This window comes from Nothobranchius furzeri, chromosome 19 (assembly GCF_043380555.1).
Source record: "Nothobranchius furzeri strain GRZ-AD chromosome 19, NfurGRZ-RIMD1, whole genome shotgun sequence".
NCBI classification, from domain to species: Eukaryota; Metazoa; Chordata; class Actinopteri; order Cyprinodontiformes; family Nothobranchiidae; genus Nothobranchius; species Nothobranchius furzeri.
In genome coordinates, this window is record NC_091759.1 from 14,211,324 (window position 1) to 14,233,586 (window position 22,263).

The following is a 22,263-nucleotide window of genomic DNA, read 5'->3' on the forward strand; positions in this document are numbered from 1 at the left end:
TCCACAACAAAATTATCATATGGAATAGAAATTAATTGAAGTATGAACTGAATCGAACTTTGTTTGGATGAACTGAATGAGAATTTGATGTTTGGACTATTTTTTCAGAGCAGAATAAATTACTTACAGTAAATTACATTTTTGAATAACAGGTTTACTGAGTGACCGTTTTTTATTTTTGAAATACGATTAGCCATTCTGAGATTCACATGCAGGCCGAATGTGAAAATAGTCTTCTACCCCAATTTTCTAAATTAGCCGCTGATAGAAAATAGACGCTGAAACTCTAGGATATGAAAATCCTCATAGATCTTTGTCACACTGTCTCTTAACGTTCATGGACACACCCATCTCTACTCGTGACGGGGAAGGCTTTTTGTTTAGCGTCCAGGAAATAGTAGAGCGTGTCTCGGCTACTAGAAGCTAACCATTAGCATTAGCGACTGCACAACATGGCAGAATGTCTTCAGTCTTATGTTTATTATGGAGATAAAACATCAACGTTGCAAGTTAGTGGTGGAGTCGTGTTGCTTTTAGCTAATCAGAGGGGAGATGAATACTAATGAGTCAGTCAAAACCCACCATTTTCTCCCATTCCTCCGGCTAACTTCTACTTCCTGAAACAGGAAAGCCAGGGATTTTTTCCAATGAGAATGACTCACATGTCACCCATTTGAACTGGAAACCACAGCAGATGCATTGAGATAATGTGACCCTGAGTTGGGTCACCATGAGCTGGTGCTCATCTCCATTAATCATCTGGTGAGAGGATGCATCCAAAATGCGTGACACGTTTTAGACACATCCTAAAACTGTAGCATTACAGGCTCTGCAAAATATATGCTTCAAGTCTTCATTTTTTCACACTATGCGTCCACAACGTGTAAAGCTTAGCAGTTCAGATTGGGCCAGACAGGAAGCCAAACAAAAAGTAGTGTAAAACATCAGAAAATTTTCTAAATAAACATCACGTGCAGATTTCCAGTTTCTTAAGTAGTAAAAAAAAGTATGTAATTACCTGTGAACCCTCAGTAGCCAAGGTAAACACAACAGAAAATGGCCCACACACCTTTTTTTGTCCTCTTGACGTGGAGGAGCGGCAGCTCTACTCAGAGCCCCTCCCAGATGTCTGAGTTTCTCATCCAATCTCTAAGGAAGAGCCCAGACACCCTGCGGAGAAAACTTATTTCGGCTGTGTCGAGAGGAGCCAGGTGAGGTGGCTGCAGCATCTGGTCAGGATGCCTCTTAAACGCCTCCCTGGTGAGGTTTTCCAGGCACGTGCGACTGGGAGGAGACCTAACGGAAGACCCAGGACACGCTGGAGGAACTATGTATCTCAGCTGGCCTGGGGCCACCTTGGGATTCCCCGGAGGAGCTGGCCCAAGAATCAGGGAAGAGGGAAGTCTGGGTCTCTCGACTGCTGCCACCGTGACCCGACTCCGGATAAGCGGCTGAAAATCCAATCCAACTTTATTTGTAAAGCACTTTCAAACACCCAGCACAGGTCCAAAGTGCTACACAGTAAAATAGGGTAAACATAAACAAACACATAAATCACATAAATGAGAATAAAAACAACACATAGAACATAAAAACAGCCGTTCCATAGAATATATTAAACCAGATGAAATAACTAAATTAAAAAGATTAAAAACAAATAAAATCAACATCTCACATGGTGTTGAAAGCCAAAGCAAAGATGAGTTTTTTAAAGCGATTTAAACTCGGCTACAGACGGGCCTGTCTGATGCACACAGGAAGGTTACTACACAGCTTAGGAGCTGCTGCCGCAAAAGCACGGTCTCCTCTAAGCGTACGCTGAGTCGTTGGAACACTCAGGAGCCGCTGATCCGCTGGCCTGAGGGAACGAGAGAGCGCATACGGCAGCAGCAGCTCAGAGAGGTAGGGCCATGGAGGCCTTTAAAAGCAAATAAAAGAATTTTAAAATCAATCCTAAAAGAAAGTGGATGAATGGACCTTTGTTATCGTGCGGACAGCTGGAATTACGGTAAATTGACCTTAGCTAGTTTTCTAAAATTGATTATGCTTATTTATTGATTTAAGTAATGTCACACCTTTAATTTTACAACCAACACTAGGGGCTCCAAAGCTGAGCCATGCATGAAGGCAACCTTTTTATAATCAGTTAGCTCAGTTTTAGACTGGCTCTGATGAAACTGCACCAACAGATGGCTTCAAAGGGAGTTACACTCAGCACCACAGAGCTTTGAAATATTTGCTCCATCTTGCTGCAAAAACCTTCAAGAACCTTAACTTCCCTTAGTGAATAATGACTCTCTTTCCTTTTCTTGTAATCAGCCTAAATGTTGCATTTGTCCTGATCAGATTATTAAAAGATATGAGTAAAGTTCAGATTGACTTCCTGTAGAGTTTATGTTTGATGTTTGGATGTGTTCCCCAAACGGTTCACCTTTGGATTTGCTTTTTAATAGAGTGTGTTGCATGTCTACTGCAAGGAATTAATACTTCTCCTGCTATTTAATGTTGTGACTCAGAAAGAGACAGAATGTTTACAAGAGCTAATGAAGCATCATTTATCACTGTCTCAATGCAAGAAGTGCCTTTCCTCAACCAGCATTGATGTGATTCCACAAACCGAGAGTGAAAAGGAAAGCACTTGAGGGGAAATACCTGGACCTGTTTTGTATTGTGGGCTTGATTTTTTTGAGATAGAAAAATACAACCTTTATTTAAGCTTTAAATTACACAACAGATCCAAGAAACAAAGTGCTGATCTAGTTTATTCTTGCAAATGTTGACATTTAAAGTAAACCGTTATAAATGAGCCCACTGCACAGATGCATATGGAGAGTGTTACTCGTGTTTTCTTGTTTAGTCTTCCGCAATTTCTGTTTTTAATAGCCAATGGCAAAATGAGTCATAGAGAAATTTAAGTCTAAGTTTAAGTTTAAGTCCCATTAGTTGTCACACACTGGTGTGTGTGCGAAATTTGTTCTCCGCATTTGACCCATCCCCTGGGGGAGCGGTGAGCTGCAGACAAGCCGCGCCCGGGAACCATTTGGTGGTTTAAACCCCCAATCCAACCCTTAATGCTGAGTGTCAAGCAGGGAGGCATTGTGTCCCATTTTTTTCTAAGTCTTTGATATGACCCGACCAGGAATTGAACCCTGATCTCCCAGTCTCAGGGCAGACACTCTACCACTAGGCCACTGAGCTGGTAAATAGAGATCAAGAACTATTATTAAATGCTTTACTTTGCAATATGGAGACATATCCTTTGTCATCAATGCAACCTAGCAGGGTTCTCACATGCCATTGTATCAACTCACAGTTCTGTTGCATACAATTTGACAGGAAACAGTCATTAGCTAATTACCAACATTTTTTGATTACAGCCAGCTAACACACTGCAACTGTTGTTGCCACATCATGGGTAAACATGACAGCTCAGAGACACTAATAAAAACCAGCTTTGACAGAAACTTGAGGTTTTACGTTTTGCAATCAAACGACAGTTTCATGCATTCTTATCTTCTTTTTCCCATCCTTGACATGTCAATAACACCAACGCTTTGAGGCGGTTCAAAAAGAATGCAACATGCTGAATGTCATTGCTGCACTTGAGAACGATCATTTTCTGAGTGGTTTTTAGATTATATGAAAATGAAAATAATTTACATATAATATCATCAAAAAGATGGCGCAGGACCTGGCAGCCAGCAGCGGCAATAAGACTATTTCCACTATCAGAACTTCCTGGTAATTTTATTGGATCTTCATGGTATGTTCGTGTCTTTATCTACCGGGCTGGCTTGAAAGGACAATTTTTCAGGCCATCTAAGGGACCAATGGAGTAGCTTAACTGGGGCATGTACTTAGAATGGCCTGGTACAGTCACTGGATGGGACCTGGACCTGGACCTGGTTACTGGATGGGACCTGGACCTGGTAGAGTTACTGGATGGGACCTGGACCTGGACCTGGTTACTGGATGGGACCTGGACCTGGTAGAGTTACTGGATGGGACCTGGACCTGGTAGAGTTACTGGATGGGACCTGGACCTGGTAGAGTTACTGGATGGGAACAAGCAGCATTTTTAAAATTGGAAGAGTGTCTGGTGCAGCTGAATGAAAGATGAAGATAATTAGTAACTATTTTAAAATCTAAACCCCCCAACACCAAAATATACAGCAGAAAACCCACAACAATGTCAATTCATTTTCTGGTTGCCACTTTTTATGTCACAAAGCCCATCTCCCGATTCTCCAAATGGATCAGATTACGGCATACGTTGACCGAATAAAGTCTGTAATGTTAATGTTTGTGGATGCCTTTTGGCACTGATCAGTGACAAAACGATATGCTGATATCTTACCAAAGCTCTCAAAGGGACGATTTTGTATGGAGTCACAGCAGCTTTGCAATATGGAGACATATATATATATATATGAAATTATATGCCACTATATACATCCTATACTGGAAACTCGGTTAATAAACAAATAATAAACAAACTTGATGTACCACCAATCAGAAAGTACCTTTGATGCAACCCATAGATTTTATCACTTGCATCTATCCCGTTTTTGTGCACAGAAATCTGCTTCCATTTTCTCTTTTTGGGCTTTCCCATGCAGCTTTGATATTATTTATTTAGGTCATAGCTTCCATCGCTCTTTGAAGAGATGGCATCATATATTCAACCTCTAGATCCGACTAAAGCTCTGAACAAAATCACTCATTTGTTTAATTGAAATTATTAACAATTTTTTTACAGCAAGTAAATTAATTTGTAGACATGCACTGGCATATTAAGTGTTAACTTGGTTCATTATGATGGTGGCAAACAGGCTGTGTGTCTCAAGCAGCTTTGTGGCTATTTTTAAACTCATAAAGGGATTTTAAAAAGAGGTTAAAAAAAAGTCCAAAAAAGAAAAAGAAATATTTAGACTACTCTACCTATAATCAGTACATTTTTGACAAGTTAATTAAGCCTGCATGTGTTTGCTGTTGATTTCATATTTATTTCTGGTAACTAATGCTGTGGAACTGAAGGATTGATTTTGTTCATGCTGTGTTCAAACTGGACTTAAAGGTGCATTATGTATGAATGAAGTAAGAATGACATCCTGTGGTCAAATGAGGGTACTGCAGCCCAAATTCAAAACGCACGGAGTGACTTTCTCACTACCATTCTATGAGTTTCATGGCTGTTACCAGCTACGACCTAGCGCCAGAAGATTCTAGATGACAAGCGAGACAAGTCACGAAAAATAAGTTGATAAGTAGATAAATACATTTCACTGTAATTTCAAGTTGTTGGCATTTGAAAAAGTAGCTTGAGAAAATTTTAGAGCTGACTATGTGTTTCTAATTCACTATTAATTAGTTTAAATTACTATTAATTAGCATTGTTACCTTAATTTTAGCATGTAGCCTTTGTTACTCGATATCAGAGTAAAACAAAGAGATGCCGTAGCTTCTAAGGGTTACAAGAAACAACTTCTGGGTCGCTCCTGTTTACTGACTTAGGATCTTCACAAAACACTGCTGTGTTTTGCTGGCTGGTGTTGGAATATAAAAGCTAGCATAGCCACATTAGCTTGCAGAGAGCTCAGCAACCTTAAGCTTGGTTTATGCTTGACCCATTTACTTTCTGCTTGGTGATGCGGCTCGCGGATGGAATGTGCTTCAGAACTCGCAGCGTTTATGGTTCATGCGGCTTGTCTCTGCGGTGAGACAATATTCTCCCAAACTTTTGGGGGCAGCATGGAGCTCTACGGCATGCATCCAACACTACACCATAGTAGAAGTAGAAATTACTGTTTACAACATGGCATTTCAGCATTTTTAACAGCGTCCTCGTCTTTTCCGACAGTGCGAGCTATTTCTCTCCAAGAATTATTAACAACATGTTGATCACGGTGATCTCTGAGAGCTGAATCATACAAATGTCTGTATTTACGAACCTCTGCCATACTAGTTCTTGCCGGTCCGCCATGTTTTTCCACGTCCGACCGTCCGCGTGGTTAGAAAATTTCCTAGGTGCGCGTTGCGGAAATTTTGGGTGGTGCGGAGGCGCAGTGGAGGGGCGTGGTTGTTAAAATGACGCAAAATGACGCAGCTTTTCCGCGCGGAGCCGTGCGGACCTCGCGGACGCGTCAAGCATAAACCAACCTTTAGAGGCTCATAAATATCAAACTTTTGTGATGCCAATGAGTAGAAAGAGGTATTTTTGTAAAAGAAGACAAAGGAAGATCATTGATAACCTTATAATTTTTCTCTTTCAATGATTTCTTCTTTTTAAGTTTATTTTTATTTTATTTTCCGTCACAGTTTAGAACAACAGACCATTGTATCATATTGACCCAAAATGTTTTTGTCGGAAATGTGCAGCTTTGACGTCTGGTACTAGACGGATCCTTTGAATCTGTATGAAAAACAAGGGGCTCGCCAAGCAGTTGGACATCAAAGAAGACCCGGCTCCATTACAAGCCATTAAAACCATAACGGCTACTTGGAAGGATTGAAGCGTAGAGGATCGATAAAGGGCAGTTTAACTGTCTGACACAGCTCACTAATATCTGAAGCATCCTCTCCTATTCAGAGGCAGACAGAGGGGGTGAGAGGAAGAGGAGACGAGGACACATTTGGAGGACAAAAGAGCGGAAATGGACCGAGATTTTTACAGCATGTTTTTGATCATCTGTCGCTTACCTTTTGTCTTCTTTCTTCCCCGTATTCTTCATGTACAGAAGTCTTATTCAGTGTTAATAATTCTATTTAATTCTGAGATTTTTAAATCGAATGAAAACTCTTGACGAACAGTTAGAAAAGAAGAACATTAAAAAACAGAAAAAACACACTGGAGGCCCTGAGAATGTTTCTAACTCATGACTTGATTCAGTTCTTTTCCTTCTTTGTCCCCATCTTCAGTGTCTTTTTCCTCCCACACTGATCCTCTTTATCTGAGCATCAGAATGTGGAAGTGTTAAGCCTATTCCAGATTGATAGTGAGCTTTACACAATTTTCAATCCTCATTGGTGCTCTCACTGAATGCCTCCCTCCCCCACCTTGAGCTACAAATGGAATCCTGTATGATACGTTATGATAGTGGCTGATGTAGCTTCAGGCCACATCTGCTAAGTCTACAAACACATAATTGCCACTGAATTTAATCTACATTCTTAAAGGAAGAAACAAGCTCATACTAGGCTCAGTAGTTGAGTTGTATTATGTTTTTCATCCCAATTTCTGTAAAAGTCATCAATGTATTTAATGTACAAAGTGCTTCTCATGGGACCACATTTATTGTTTCTTCCATTCTTAACCAAGTATTCTGCTTTTCTTCTTTTCTAAATTAAAGGTAAAAGAAGGGCATTTGGGTTTGTCATCAGCCTGATTTCCAAGATGTGTTTCTTTTCTTAGCGACAACATTAACCTAACAGCATCTCTCCTCTCAAATCACAAATCTCAGCGGCAGTTGGTGTCCTCTTTGAACAGCTGTGCCACCCAGCCTCAGACTTTAGCAGACAAACAATCAGATGGATAAATAAACAAACATGTATGAGAGAAAAGGTCAAAGTTATGTGACGGTTCAGTTTACATAAAGCTTATTTATTTAGATTTGCTTGAGTCATTGTTTCATAATGCTCTGTTAAATCTCTGATGTATGTTCACACTTTTAGTTGGACCCCTTCAACTGCAATTAGATCATTTTTAAGTGAATTAGAACTGAATAAGCCTGTTGGATGAGAGGTGAAACGTTTAAAGCTGCAAGAATTCTACAGTGAAATAATCACAAAACAGTCTAATGTCTCGATCATGATGGAAGGAAGGTTTCATTAAAACAGATTTCATTCTCAGCTGGCCGGACGGTTGTCCGTTTTTCTCCTTAGAAAAAACGAAAGAGGGACATAGTTACCATTGACAATCAGTGAGTTTGTGGGGTTGCTTAGTTTGCGCTGCAGTATCGCTGCAGCACTAGTGTTTTTGTTTAGGCAAAAAGCTTCAGAGTGTTTTAAAGAACTGACGCCAGTAAACAGGAGCGGCCCAGGAGTTATTTCTTGTAACCCCAAGAAGCCACTGCATCTTTTTGTTTTGCTCAGGTGAAGCAGGCTACAGGCTAATGTTGAGCTAACAATGCAAATGTGAATTATAAACAAATAGTCAGCTCTAAAAATATCTGAAGGTACTTGATCAATTACCAACAACTCAATATTACATTGAATTGTATGTGTGAAGTGAATAATGAGTGAGTTGTTTAATGAGACATTCAGACCTATAACAGCAAGCTAACAGCAAGATTTCAAACAAACACACTCCCTCTAATGCAGGAGAAATAAAACAACTAAGTAAATAAGTGCTGCCTACCGTAAAACATCCAAGAGTGCGAACACCAGATTTAACAATGTATTTATTTACTTATCAACTTACTTGTGTAAAACTCATCTTTATTTATCATCTAGAATCTTCAGTTGCTGATCCGTAACGGGCAACAACCACGAAACTTATCAAACTTATCGAATGGCAGTGAGAAAGTAATGTTTTGCTTAAAAAAAGACTGCAGTAAGCACATTTGACCACAGGATGTCATTCTTTCTTCATTCTTATTTATTCCACTTTTAAGTCATTTGTATGTGGGTGAACGCTGTTAGTCATTCACTTTTAAAATGAAAAATTTGGAATGACCAAATTTTTAAATTGTAGTGTGGATTTTGATACTCTCGCTCCCTTCCATCCACGTTCTTTGGAATTTAATTGTTCTGGTCTACAAACAAAAGGTTTTGGGAGTGCAGATTGTCTGGGAATTAGATTCAGTACTGGAAAGTTCTGTTCAGTGTTAGTTGTTGTTCTTTGACACAGGCGACCTGTTTCCCTCGCCTTCCAAATCAATAATCTTCCAAATCCAAAATGTAAACATTCTTGTCATCAAAAGAGTATTCATAATCATCATCATCATCATCAACAACAACATTTAACAAAGTGTGAGCTCTGAGATTTCAACTCTTTAAAACTCGCCATGACCAAATGCTATTACAGCAATCAGCGACATCATGAATGCTGTTCATGTGGACGAGGACAACTATTCTAAGGATGTGGATATTTAAAATAACAGGCAATTTTCTAAACATGCGGCCACATGGCAAAAACTACGCAAGAATTGATTTTACTCACAGACATTCCTCGAAATCTTACTAGAACAAATGTGACTTATGTGTAAGTAAACAAACAAGGCAGCGGAAGAGCATGCAGTGTGTTTGTGTCACCTTCCTTTCAGATTGGCTAAACATCAACAGAAAGCCTGCTTGTTTGTCTTTGAAATCGGACCATGTCAATCCAACGTGTTTGAAAGCCATGATTTATGATGTGAGGAATCAAAATGTCCTACCAAGTGTACCACAGTGCCCATAACACACCACACATGGTAGGACTATCTGATCAGATAATCTTTAGACCTTAAGATTGTCAAAGGGAGCTGGTCAACAATCGTAGTGATTATTCTGCCCTGTGAATCAGGCCCAACAACCCTCTATAGGGAAGGAGGTTTATTTGTGAACTACTACTTCACATAATTCATTTTTCAATTAATGAAGCTTCTTGCCTGAATAGCAAAAAAAAAAAAAATTTTTTTAAAGATCCTGAAATTTTGATTTGTATAGCTACGAGTGGAAGATATCTTAAGGCCCCTAACACATCACAGTTTAACATAATAGAAGTTTCATGGAAGTGAGTTGTGTCCAACAGGTGTACTCTGATGTGGTGGTTTGACCAGTGAACCCACGGGGAAATTAACGTTGGTGAACATTTAAACCATCTAAAGCTGTAATGACTCAGCATGAGGATTCTGACCTTGGAAGACAGAAACTCTAGTATATGTTGTGTTTTATCTCTATATTTCCAGAGATGCAGGATGCAAGGCATAGGTCTGTTTAAAATTTTAATTCAAACCTTTTAGTGGTTGGCTGGCAGGAGGACCTGAGAGACAGAGCAGAAGGCCTGTGCAGCGCAGCTAGCTCATTAGTATGGAGAAATTTGTCTGTCCTTAAATCTCTCTCTTTCCTTCATCCACGCATGCTGTATGCATGTATGTGGAAATCACACAAATTGCCCACGGTCTCTAAATAAAAACAGATAAAGTTTGAAATTTTACATAATAAGTACAAAAGACTCACACTCAGTTACATACATGTTTATCAGGCAACCACTGAACCCCACAAGTTGGCGGAGGAAAAAGCGAAAGTGGGCCAGCGTGTTTTTAAACACAGAGCACAGAATGTGCATATGGTCTGATCGTTGTGAAAAACAACACGCACATCCTCACACTCACAGAGACAGCTCGCCTAGGTGGATGCATTCTCAAATCCTACCATCCTTTAAATTTATAAATACCCCTGTGGTATGAAAAGCGAGTTTGCGTTTGATGGGGAGTGCTGAGTGTCTCTACATCCAAATGCATCAGGGCCGTTCCCTGTCATACCGTCTCATTCCAGCAGCTTCTGCTTTTTTTTAACTTCTCCTGACAGGTTAGTTTTAATGTTATGACATAACACACACAACACACCAACACAAGGGCTGCCTTCTTGTTTTCTTTAGATTACACAGTATTCTATAGTCACTGCACAGAATGAAATACAGCATGAAGCTAAAAATGTAAGCTAACCACTTATATGTCAACATAGATTATGATAAATGTAAGTAGTTCAAAGATGAGTGCAAAAGTGAAGCAGTGCACAACTAAAGTGCAGAGAGAATGCTGTAATGAATATAATAATGCCCCCTGCTCCAGTGGGAAGTTCAACAGGGCCACAGCCTCGGTGAAGAAGCTTTGCCGCTTGCTAGTGTGAGTGGTGGCTGGCCTTTCAGATGTGAGAGGCAGAAGAAACCTACTGTCAGGATGGGAGCCATCCTCACTGATGATTTTAAAGAAGCTTTTTAACTAGCAGCATTTAAAGTAAATGTTCATACTTGGTACCAGTGATCATGCTGTGGCAGCGCAGGAAAACTCCCTAAATATTCCATCAGTACAAATGAACTTTTTCAAGGATTTGCAAGAAATTTAGAAATTTACCTAGAATTCATTTATAAATGTAAAACATGCTGGTTGTGTGAGTTATTAGTGTAAAATTGTTTGAGGTAATATTACTTTATTTCATTCGTTTATTTCTGTTTGCTTTTAGAATAGAATACTTAAAGGCCAAGTTAACTGAGAAACCATGTTTTTACTTGTTAATCAGTCACTCTGAGTTTAACATGCAGGCTAGATGTGAAAATAGTCTTCTACCCCTATTTCCTGCAATAATTGCCAATCAAAAAAAGGGGGGGGGGATGCTCGGATTAGAAAGCCTGTCAACGGCACATCATACTGTCAGAGTGGCATTTATAGACACACTCACATTGGCTCGCGACTGGGAAGGTTTTTGTTGATTTAGCATCTTGGAGAGAGCAGAGAACATCGTGGCTAGTAGAAGCTAACCGTTAGCATTAGCAACTCTCCACATCATGGCAGAACTCCTTCAGGCTTGTGTTGTCCTTAAAAATATCCTTCCACATCATTATTAAAAGAGTAATACTTTTGTCACAGTCATTGTTGTATTTGAAATAATTATTTTTACTTTGGGCAGAAATTGTGACCTACTATGTGCAGGATGTGCCTTATTAATATTTATGACGTTGGTCATTAAGGGCCATTAAGTAAAGTGTGCCACATTTCACAAAACATTGACAATATTTCACATCTTCTGACATTATAACAAATTCTAGTTAACTAAATTCTAATGGCTGCAGCTATTTAAAATAATGTAATTTTAATTTTAATGTTATTTTTTTGGACAGTATTCCCGGTGGCTTTAACCAAGTTAGTTTCATGTGAGAGATAAGGAAGAAGTTGTGTTGTTCTGTAAGTGATTGCATCATTTTATAGAATAGAGTAGAATAGAATAGAATAGAATAGAAAATCCCTATATTGTACCTTGGTGGGGCTTTTTTTGGTGTCCCAGCAGCAAATTACATTCACAACAGGAGCCAAAAACAAAATAAAAAATAAAGAGAAGGCAAGAATAAAGAGTAACATAATGCAAAAACCTTTTGATTAGACACACATATACATATGTGTACATATGCATATTTTATGAGTGAAGTTACAGCTCAAACAATATGAGTTATGTAATATGTAGTATGGATGCAATAATGTAGCTTTATGTGAAATGGGAAGATTTCCTACAAAAATAAAACTAAGTTTAAAATTTTTAACCTTTAAAACAACCATTTTTCTAAATTAATAAGTTCTTATTGTAGGTGAGTGTGCTCCTCTAAATGGACTGAACAGTTTGATACATCTACATCACCAGAAACAGCTTTATAAATAATGTAATCTCGGTTTTTACATTTTGACAGCATGTCATCATTTTCCACACCACTGGTGCTCTATATATGTTTGTAAGTGATGGCAGCTTTTGGGAAGGTTTCCGTTTGTGTGAAGTAAAGCATGAAATACATGTGACCTTTTATTTGATCACAGTAAATTTTTAATAATTATTTATCCCTCTAAAAGCTAATCCTGACACGCTTGTGCATCTGGCCCACCGAGTCTGTGTTAATACGTCTCACAACCCACTCATCTGAATGATGTCCTGACATTTAGCATCTCTGGGATTAGATTTCGAATGCAAAGAAGAATCGTTACAGTGGTATAGCTATTCCTGTAATGTAGTGCTAAAAATACTTCTGCTCTTTATCCCAAGGAAGTTTGGAAAGGGATACAGAGGAAAGCCCACGTGTGGAAAAATCAAATAAGCAACTGGAATTCTCTGATTATGGGTATTCGGGGCTTTACAGTCCTTATAGAACAATCAGACTAATAGGGCTGTTAAAGTCACATGAATCAGTCACCCACCCCCTCCACCATGTGATTGTTGAGTCATTATCACTTGATGAAAACTCCTCAAATCAACTTGTGAGTCATTTAAGGCCTGACTGGTTGGGAAACCACCTGGGGAGAGTCAGGGCAGAAGTTTTAGGAGGGCAAAATCAAAGGCCAACTTCCTTTTTTTAATCAAGTCACCCCCTACCAGAGTGTTACTCTCCTCAAACTTCCTGTTTGAAAAATGGAACAAATGCTGTTGCCTAGCAGACCGAGAGGGCAGAGCCGCTAACAAATACACACACACAGAGGCTGACAACAACATTGTGACATCATATGGTACCATCCAACATCCTAGAGTACCTCTTAGCCAATAGCGATGGCAGATTTAAATTCAAATACAGTGCAGAGTTTTTACTTGACAACGTCACAACACTGACAGTTTAAGGCAGAAAATTAAAATTTTAACTAAAATGCACTAAAGTGCAAAACTTTTGACTGCATGTGTCTGCAGCACGATTAGATGCATTTATATAGTTTATCAGGAAAAAAAGTTGATTTAGGGGTGACTTGGTCTTTAAATGCCTCTTTAAATTTCTCCATCACACCACCTGTCTTAAATGTGGATTTTCCTGTCCTCAATACATAATCTATTGTTTCTGACCTTTAGATTGACTACTGAGTCTTGACCTGTGCTGTTCAATCTACTTGTGTTTCACCGGTCTCATGGGCTCGACACACGGGAGGCGACAAACGACAGCGATCAGCGAAATTTGTCGCTGTCGCTTTTATCACCTGACACACGGGAGGCGATCCGCGGCAGCGGCCAGCGGCAAAGCCGTCTACGCGTTCTGTTCCATGGCGAAATCGAAACTTCCGTTGTTTTGTTTGGCTGTGTCAGGTTGGAGGGAATTAAGGTTATTTAAGCGGTTCAGAGTTAATAAAGCGGTAGATATGATGTTTCACAAGGTGCTGCTAGAGTTATGAGAAATCTTACTCCTGATTTTACTATAAAACATAATAATTATCAACTTCTCCTCCATGTTTGCTCGGAGATGTACGGAGCATCCTGTCCTCTCATTGGTCAGTGAATGAAACCTCCGTTGATTGGTCCTTGTCCGAGTGACAGCGATGAAAAGTTGAAAATGTTTCAACTTTCTGGGATCACGTCGCTGGGTCACCTGTGCACGACACGTGCACGAGCGCAAAATTTCACACGCACGTCTTTCGCGTTTCGCTTGGTAGGAGGGAGACCCGCGATTATCGCTTTGTCACGCATGTCTCATTGAAAATGAATGGAGGAGAGGCGATGTCCCCTCCCGTGTGTCGAGCCCATTAGTCTAATGCCTAGTGTTACTGGGTTTAATATGCACATGAGTATTACTGGTCTATGTACTGATTTTTGGTACATTTCTATGTTAAGGCTTCCATCTTGCTCATTGTGTATCACTTAGTCCAAGCAAGGTAGAAGTTTATATTTGGTGTTCACCCTACGAATGTGATGTTTTTGTCAACTGAGTTTATGTATCATATAAAGATTCCCACTTGTTCTGCTTGGATTTTTACCAAACACAAAGATCCAAGTGTGGATCTGTTCTGGACTGAAGTTGGATCTTTATAGCAGCAGTTTGTTTAGTTTGAAGCCTTTCCTGAAGCCATTCCATTAGGTTTGATGTTTGTTTCCAGGTGGAAAGTGATGTCACAGCAAATGAAACTAGTGTGTCCCCCTGTGTCATCTTCAGTAGTCTGATTTTTTTTTTGCCAACAGCAATCTGCAGTTCTGTATGGGATGTGGGTCATTGCCTACCAGTGGAGATAAATGAGCAGCAATGAGTTTTTGCAAATAACCAAGTTGATGCTGCCGATGATGAATTAACAGATGCGTAATCATCGCATACCATTCACAAAGCTGCTGTCAATAGGTTTGTTTCTACCAGGCACGTTTTGGACGAAGCATAGCGTTGCGTCACTAAATTTACGCCGTGTGTCTATTTTTTTGCACGCTTTGTCGGAACACGTCAAACTCAACATTTCCGTCAGGCCAGACAGGAAATCTAACTCGAGAAATATGGAAAGCACACAGCATCTTTCGAAAATAAAAAACACTTGTAGATTCTGAAAAAAATATGTCATTACCATCACCATGACCACATGGCCATCTCCATATCCCAGACAAATGAGAGTCTACACCAACATGCTGCAGAAAAAGATGTGAGAAGTGGGATTTCCTTAGCCACATTGCCTGATATTTACCACTCAATAGGTTAACGCAGCGAGGGTCGCTGCACCCTGTGGCGTGGAAGCGGTACATTTTTAAAGAGACAGTGCAGACCAAGCAGCAGGATGCCTCCTACAGCATTAGGAAAAGCACAGGAACAGCCCCGCTGACCTTTAGCTCTGATAAACACCATTAAATATGAAAAAGGAGGTAATTGAAAGTAACTACTGGCACTTTTTCCCTCTCCCCGCCCTACCCACACTCTCATAGACACATTAACACTAAAGAAAAGTGCAAGGAAACCAAACATCAGTGAGCTAACTACCAAAAATAATCTTGACATTTGCTGCTGTGTCATTAGGACACATTGCAAACACCAGGCAGGACTTTGATGGTTTGAGAACTCCAACATGACCTGAGTTAACATCCCTTTTATTGAACTGTTTATATATTTAAAATTGCTGAACTAAATTGTTCCCACCCCATTCTTAAAGCTGTGGTGTGTTGTTTTTATTTTTTTAAGTAACTATCTGATATATCTGTGTTATAAAGAAGGTAATCATTGAGAATTAATATTTGCCCTAAGTACCTCCCCTGCAACACAAGTCATGACATTAGCCTAGAGCGTTGACCAATGGAGTTGCGTATCCACAAGAGATATCTGTCATTCAATGAGAATATGCAACAGTTCCCAGCATGCACTATGGGATGACAGTCTGATTCATTAACATACTGGCCTAGCTTGAATGCTAACTCGGCCTGCATTGAAATAATGTCAGTAAAACTTCAGCTGTTGGAAACTAACTGTGGAAAGGAACCTTTTGTGAGTTAGAGCTAATTGATTAGCGTAGCATACAACCTTTTGCTACATCAGGCGATTGTTTTAGTTAGCTGGGGTTTGCTACCATCGTGCCAGGTTCCTGCTGGTTTTACATGTTTCCCTGCTTGACCACTGCAGCTTTAATTAAAACGAGTGATTAGCAGCTCCTGCAGAACCCGATGAAGGCTGAGGAGATCATTCAGTTGTTAGAATCAGGTGTGATTCTCCTCTTCCTCTCCTTGACATCAGCTCCACAAACTGAGAGAGGTGCAAATGTTTGCTGATGTCAGCGCGTGCCAGTGAGTGAGGCAGATACAAGGATCCACACGCGGGTGAGGGAAGCAGGCAGGCAGACAAACCAGAATGAGTTTGGAGTCTTTAATAGTGAACACAGGCTGGACAATGAAACAATGATTCACAAAGAGACACAGAACTAAAGGGGTTTAAATACAAGAGGGCTGGGAGCTCGGGTGATTGGAAAACGAGAGGCAGGTGGGAGCAATTAACAGAGACGCAGGCTGAACCAAATGGGGAGACAGGATAGGCTGTGACAGCCGACTGGACAGGCTGAGCATGAGGCTGACATTTATTTTTTCACTTTGGCAGTGCGTTTATCCCGCCAAGGTAAATTGATTAATGTCTGTTTTATTATTTTTATTAGTTCCTCTCACCTGCAGAGATCAGTGAGCCTAATCAACTTAATTAATTTAATTATGGTTTAAGGAAAGAAACCGTGAACACATATCTTTGTTTTCCAGGTGAGTATTTTGCAGATTAAAAGGGTAAAGATTGTTTAAAATATGCCACAGATGCATTTTTGTACAAAATAGCTTAATAAGACTCCTCAAAAAATTGACAAATAAAATAAAAAGATTACAAAATAGCAAAAATCACTATATGAACTAAACTAAAATATATGGAACAAAAATGCACGAAGAACTGGATTTAAACAAGCAAAAGGTTGAGGCATAGATTGCAAACAAATTGGCAGCAAAAGTGATATATAGACGAAGGCTCGCACAGGTGAGCCTTTGTGACATTCACATCTCAACAGTGTGAGATAAATCACAAAAACCAAGGTTCTAAAAATAAATCAGGACATAAAACACACAGAAGGCACATAAAACAAACAGCGGAAGGTGCAAAATTTATGGTTTTACGTAAACATTAAGTAGGATGAGAAAACCGAATTAAAAAAACATGGCAGAAAGCCAGAAATGCCCTCAATGTGTTTGCTTCGAAGGCAAACTCAGTTTATTCAAAGGAGTCATACACTCGTTATTTCAATAAATGTGGTCTCTCGTATTTAAAAATGCTTTGTGATTGCTGTGGCGCTCCTGTTTGAGGAAGTAAAAGTTCGATGGAATAGTGGTAGGGTGTAGCTTAGGGAACTAGACCAAATTATTGCTTTACAAACTTTGGTCTAACGCTCCATTGGAACCTCTACAGCCCCTAGCAGCATTCTGGCTGGCCAATCACAGCTCTCTATAGTGGTTTCAAATACATTGAGAGCTGTGATTGGTCCATAATGGTGGGCCAATCATAGTGCTCAATCTGCTTTGTGAACCAATCACAACGCTTTATCTGCTTTGTGGCCCAATCGGGGCCCTCTATTCGTCTGGTGAGCGGGATGATGCAACAGAGTGAAACAAGATGGCGACAGCTCGTTTGAAACGGCATCAATTTTGGACTATTTGGACTTGGGCTTTATTAGAATCAGGAGCAGAAAGGTGTATTTAAATTCTTTATTTATAAAAAAGGATGTATCTTCGCCTTCTTCAACAGCCGACCACCTTGTTTACTGACATCTGTTGTGTTGAGTATGTCACGTTGTTCATTGTGCAGTAGCACACAGAGATTGTTTGAAAGACAATGGTAGAATCCGCCCCACGACCGAGAGCCGTCAATGGAGCGTTGTCAGACTAAATAATATATGAATTTAGTCTGGCTTGCCAGGCTAGGTATGGTGGAAAATGTCAAGATTTGGAGTCTTAGTCATTAATAATCATGATATTTGGACATCTCCATTCTGATTAGTTAACAACAATCCAACTCTTCTGCTGCCTCCATTCACTCTTCTTTCTAGGGTAAAAAATGCAATGTTGATGTTTTATCTCTACAAATAACAGAAGCCTATACATGTTCTGCCTTGTTGAGAAGTTGCTAACGCTAATGATTAGCTTCTACTAGCCAAGAAGCACTCTGCTCTCTGCTAGCCACTAATTCAACACAACCTTCCGCAGCTGCGAGCCAAGATGGATGAATCCATTATAATGCTAACTCCACAGTGTGATGTAGATCTGTGTGGCTTTTCCTGACTCAAGCCTTTTAGCATCTATTTTCTATCGGCGGCTAATGGAGGAAATAAGGGTAGAAGGCTATTTTTGCATTTAGCCTGTATGTGAAACTGAGAGTTACTGATGATATATTTTTTAAAAAATGCATATATTCTATGTTTCCGGAGTGAACCTCACCTTTAATGACCCGATATGTTGTAATTTTTACTGTTTTATATCACAGCATTTAGCTAGCATATTGTCCCAATTACTGCATTTATATGTAGTTTAAACTGTTCAAAACATAAATAGAATAAATGCAGGTGTTGCCATAATTTTGCTTTGTTTTCTGCTAGGATAAACAAATTGGAAAATAGCTGAACTTTTGCAGGCTTTGTAGAATAATGACCAGGTTGTTATTCACAACTACAGCAAACATTGAACCACTCATCGTGTGCATGAGAAATGCCGCCCTGCTCAGAGGGAAGAGTTGAGTTGCGCTCTGGGGGTCTCTTGTGTTTTTAGTTGTTGGACTACCAAACCACCTTGGACCTTCACCGTGTCTCTTTAACATCCCAGGAGATGAAATTTTAAAAATGTAGTCTTCTTTGAGCTAGCCTTTTGGAACCTGCAGGCCTCTGAAAATTGAAAAGTCAGAGAGAGTAAAGACACAAGTGAAAGTAAAGATGGAGAGGGGAAGGGGGAGGCCGTGGTCGTGAAATTGAAAAAAGAGCCAGTTGTCTGCATTTCTGATCATTCCTTTGTATTTCACCCCATAGCAAGTCTTGGCCACGCACGTCTCTCGCTTTCTCTTTTTCCCTCCTCTCAGTGGAGTGACCCACTGCAGCAGAAACTAGACGCTAGAAGAAAGTCAGTGAAAAAGCCTACCTGTCTTGATGGCAGTTCATTGAAACAGATCCTCAAAATAGTTCCTGTTTTCTCAAGCTGCACAACAGCATATTTCACAGCTGAGGCTGTTTCAGGGCGTCTGTTTGAAGAGTAATTGAAAATCCATGGCTGATTGACTCACACTCTGAGTAATTAATTTTACTTTACTTGCAGGGTTCAATAACTTAAAGCCTCCTCTCTCAGGTGGTCCTTTGGTGGTGCATCATTTTTCGTTAGCCTAATGTTCATAGCTACATTATTAGTAAAGATTATAGCTACATAGTCGTATATATTAATACATAAACCCTTCTAAGGTCTGATTTCTGATTGTATTTTTGGGCTGACTTGAGGGTTATTGAGTTTTTTCAGTTTTGTTATTTGGTCTTCTGGAACCAGAGTTTCAGTAGTAATAAAACCGAATGTCGTTCAGCCCAGAGGGCTTTTCTTGCAAAGACTGCAAAAAATAAATAAAGAAAAAATTAAAATAAACTTTTCAGAGGGAAGATGGGAACAGTCAGACTTTAACACTTCCACTGACGTTATGCTCTAGCAGCTCTAGACCATGCAGCTCCCTTTATTGGAACGCAACTTTACTGATTTTACATAGATTTCAAATGACTAAAAAATGTCAGATTTGTAATATTTTGTTGCTTATTCCATTAACCAAGATGACATTTTTCCAGTCAGTCTATTTACTTGGGTAAAAGAACTATGCACCCAGCAGGAATGCCCTAAGAGACTGAATTCTTCAGTGGTGAATAAATACTTATATAGAGCCAGGAATGCACTGCACAAAAAATTCAGTTGTTGTATTCAGCTCCATCTCAAACTGTACAACTTTGTCACAGAGCAAAGCTTACAAGTCACTCTGTACATCCCAATGTACAGAGGATGTGACGTGACTCTTAACACTGTGCATAGCAACATGTCAGAACTACGAGTACGAAAACCCGGGACATCCAGAGGCCGTTGTGTTGTTACAGATGTCTGTTGTTCTTTAGGCTTGCTGTAGTTGTACTAGGACATTCAGGGGTTAATTGTAGAAAAAAAATTAAAGGAAGTAAATCTATGTTTTGGGAACCATTTTTATTTGACACAAACACAGCAAACACCCTATCTTGACATTCCTTCCCCTTTTTAACTGGAGAAAAGTGTAAATAAAAAGAAAGATGACGTGTGTTGGTGCTTGTGCTACGTTCTGACACATTTGGGTTTATTCTACTTATGTTGACCAACGAACAAGTCCATCTGAAAAACTGGGCCTTATTTATTACTTTTTAAATAACTGGTAATTGTAAAATTGACTGATTACCAGAAAAGCTGAAATGTCTAAATGTACTTTTAATTTTTTTTTTTTTTTGACATGTGTCTGAGTCATCCTGAGTGAAGTTAAACAATGTTTGGTCAAAAATTAGAAAAGAGAAAATAGTCAGTGACGTACATCGGCCATTGGATGCCCTGATTTCTAAAATTTTAAAAATCCCACATTGGTCAAACTACTTTGGACTGTGGACAAATCTTTCTTGTGCACGAGGACAACATCAAAAACTCCACAATTAAAAGATCACTGCTGAGATTCAAACCCGAGAGCTTCATGATTAATGGTGACAGTTCTAACCACCTCCATCAAAGGGGCGAATTTGGAAGTTCGCCTGTTGTTCAGAATATCTGGTTTCCTCTTACAATATAAAAACAAGCATATTGGATTAATTGTTGATTTAAAATTGACCCTAGACTTGTGTGTGTGTGTGTGTGTGTGTGTGTGTGTGTGTGTGTGTGTGTGTGTGTGTGTGTGTGTGTGTGTGTGTTTGTGTGTGTGCGTGTGTGTGTGTGTGTGTGTGTGTGTGTGTGTGTGTGTGTGTGTGTGTGTGTGTGTGTGTGTGTGTGTGTGTGTGTGTGTGTGTGTGTGTGTGTGTGTGTGTGTGTGTGGTTGCAGCCTTTTAAAATTCCACTCAGACACCATAAGTTTGTCCCAATGCTCTGACCTTTCTCAGGTTTTTATTCTTAGTTTCACAGGAGTGATACTTTTTATCCCTTAGCTGGTATTTTTGGTTTTTGCTCAACTGCAAACACTATGACATAACTCTTTACAATTTTCCCTTATAATTATTCTCAGCCTTAGTTCTCCTTCCTTTGTCCATTTCAAAAGCCTAATACCACGGTGACTTCAACATTCTCAAGGTGCCTTCTGTTTTACTGCGTCTCCTCGTGGCAACAGAACGGTAGATGAACAGAGGACTTTTAAAGACTTGGCACACATCCACCTGTTTAGAGACAATCAATAAACATGGCTGAAGGACATTTGGAGGTATTCATAGTCACTAGAATATATTAGACAAGTAAACCACGGCTATGCTGGTTGTTGGAGTGTGAAAAATCGAATATAAATGGGTTCAGAGCAGAAAAGCACAATATTGCAAATTTTAGGTGAGGAAAAGATTGTCGATGCTTGATCCAAACTGGCACTGACAATGACCGCATGTAGGCCACCAAATCCACCTTTATACCCTCCACAACACACATCAAAGGAAATGACACAAGATACCGAGGAGGACTTGCAGCAATCACATCTGAGAGTTAAAGCAAAGAGAACAGGGAGAGATAGAGAGGAAGAAACCTAATGACATGTTTCGCATTGAGGGACCTTGAAGCCTGTGTCTTAGAGATGAGTCACTGATATACACCCGACACTCAGAGTGTGGGAACAGCGTTTACATCCAAGTCACGTTTGCAACACTGCCTTGAATGGCACAATAGTCCTGGTCAGACTATGGAAGGAAGAGACTGAGGAGAAACAAAAGGTACCTGCTGTTCCACTGAAGGTCTTCTTCCAACAATTTATGCTGGAATAAAGGGCATTAGCCCAGATGAGCTCTTACAATCAAGGGACATTTAATTTAGTCTGTTATGAGTGCAAATAAAAGTACGGGAGTACTAAACTAATTATCTGTACCTTAAAACAAGTCTACTTTAAAGAAATTTTATCAGCAGCGGAATATTAGCAATAGTGTGTAAATTGTCTTTTCTGGTACAATGCAAACGTTTGAAAATAGGAAAAATGCATGCAGTTGCTGAAGGGATTGCATCTCTGGGGTGGCCTCAGGAATGCCTGAGGGTCCACCAAACGAGCTGGTAAAAGTTAGCCTGTCAAGCCAGCCTTTATATGTAAATATAAAATCTGACCGCGCATTGAAACAACACAGTTGGGGGGGGTGG

At 39.8% G+C, this 22,263-nt stretch overlaps 1 protein-coding gene across 1 annotated transcript in view; it reads left to right on the top strand.

The window, feature by feature from the left end:
- The window catches only part of gabbr2 (gamma-aminobutyric acid (GABA) B receptor, 2), a 297,532-nt gene that overhangs the window by 102,815 nt on the left and 172,454 nt on the right, over window positions 1-22,263 (top strand). The gene's annotated exons all lie outside the window — the stretch shown is intronic.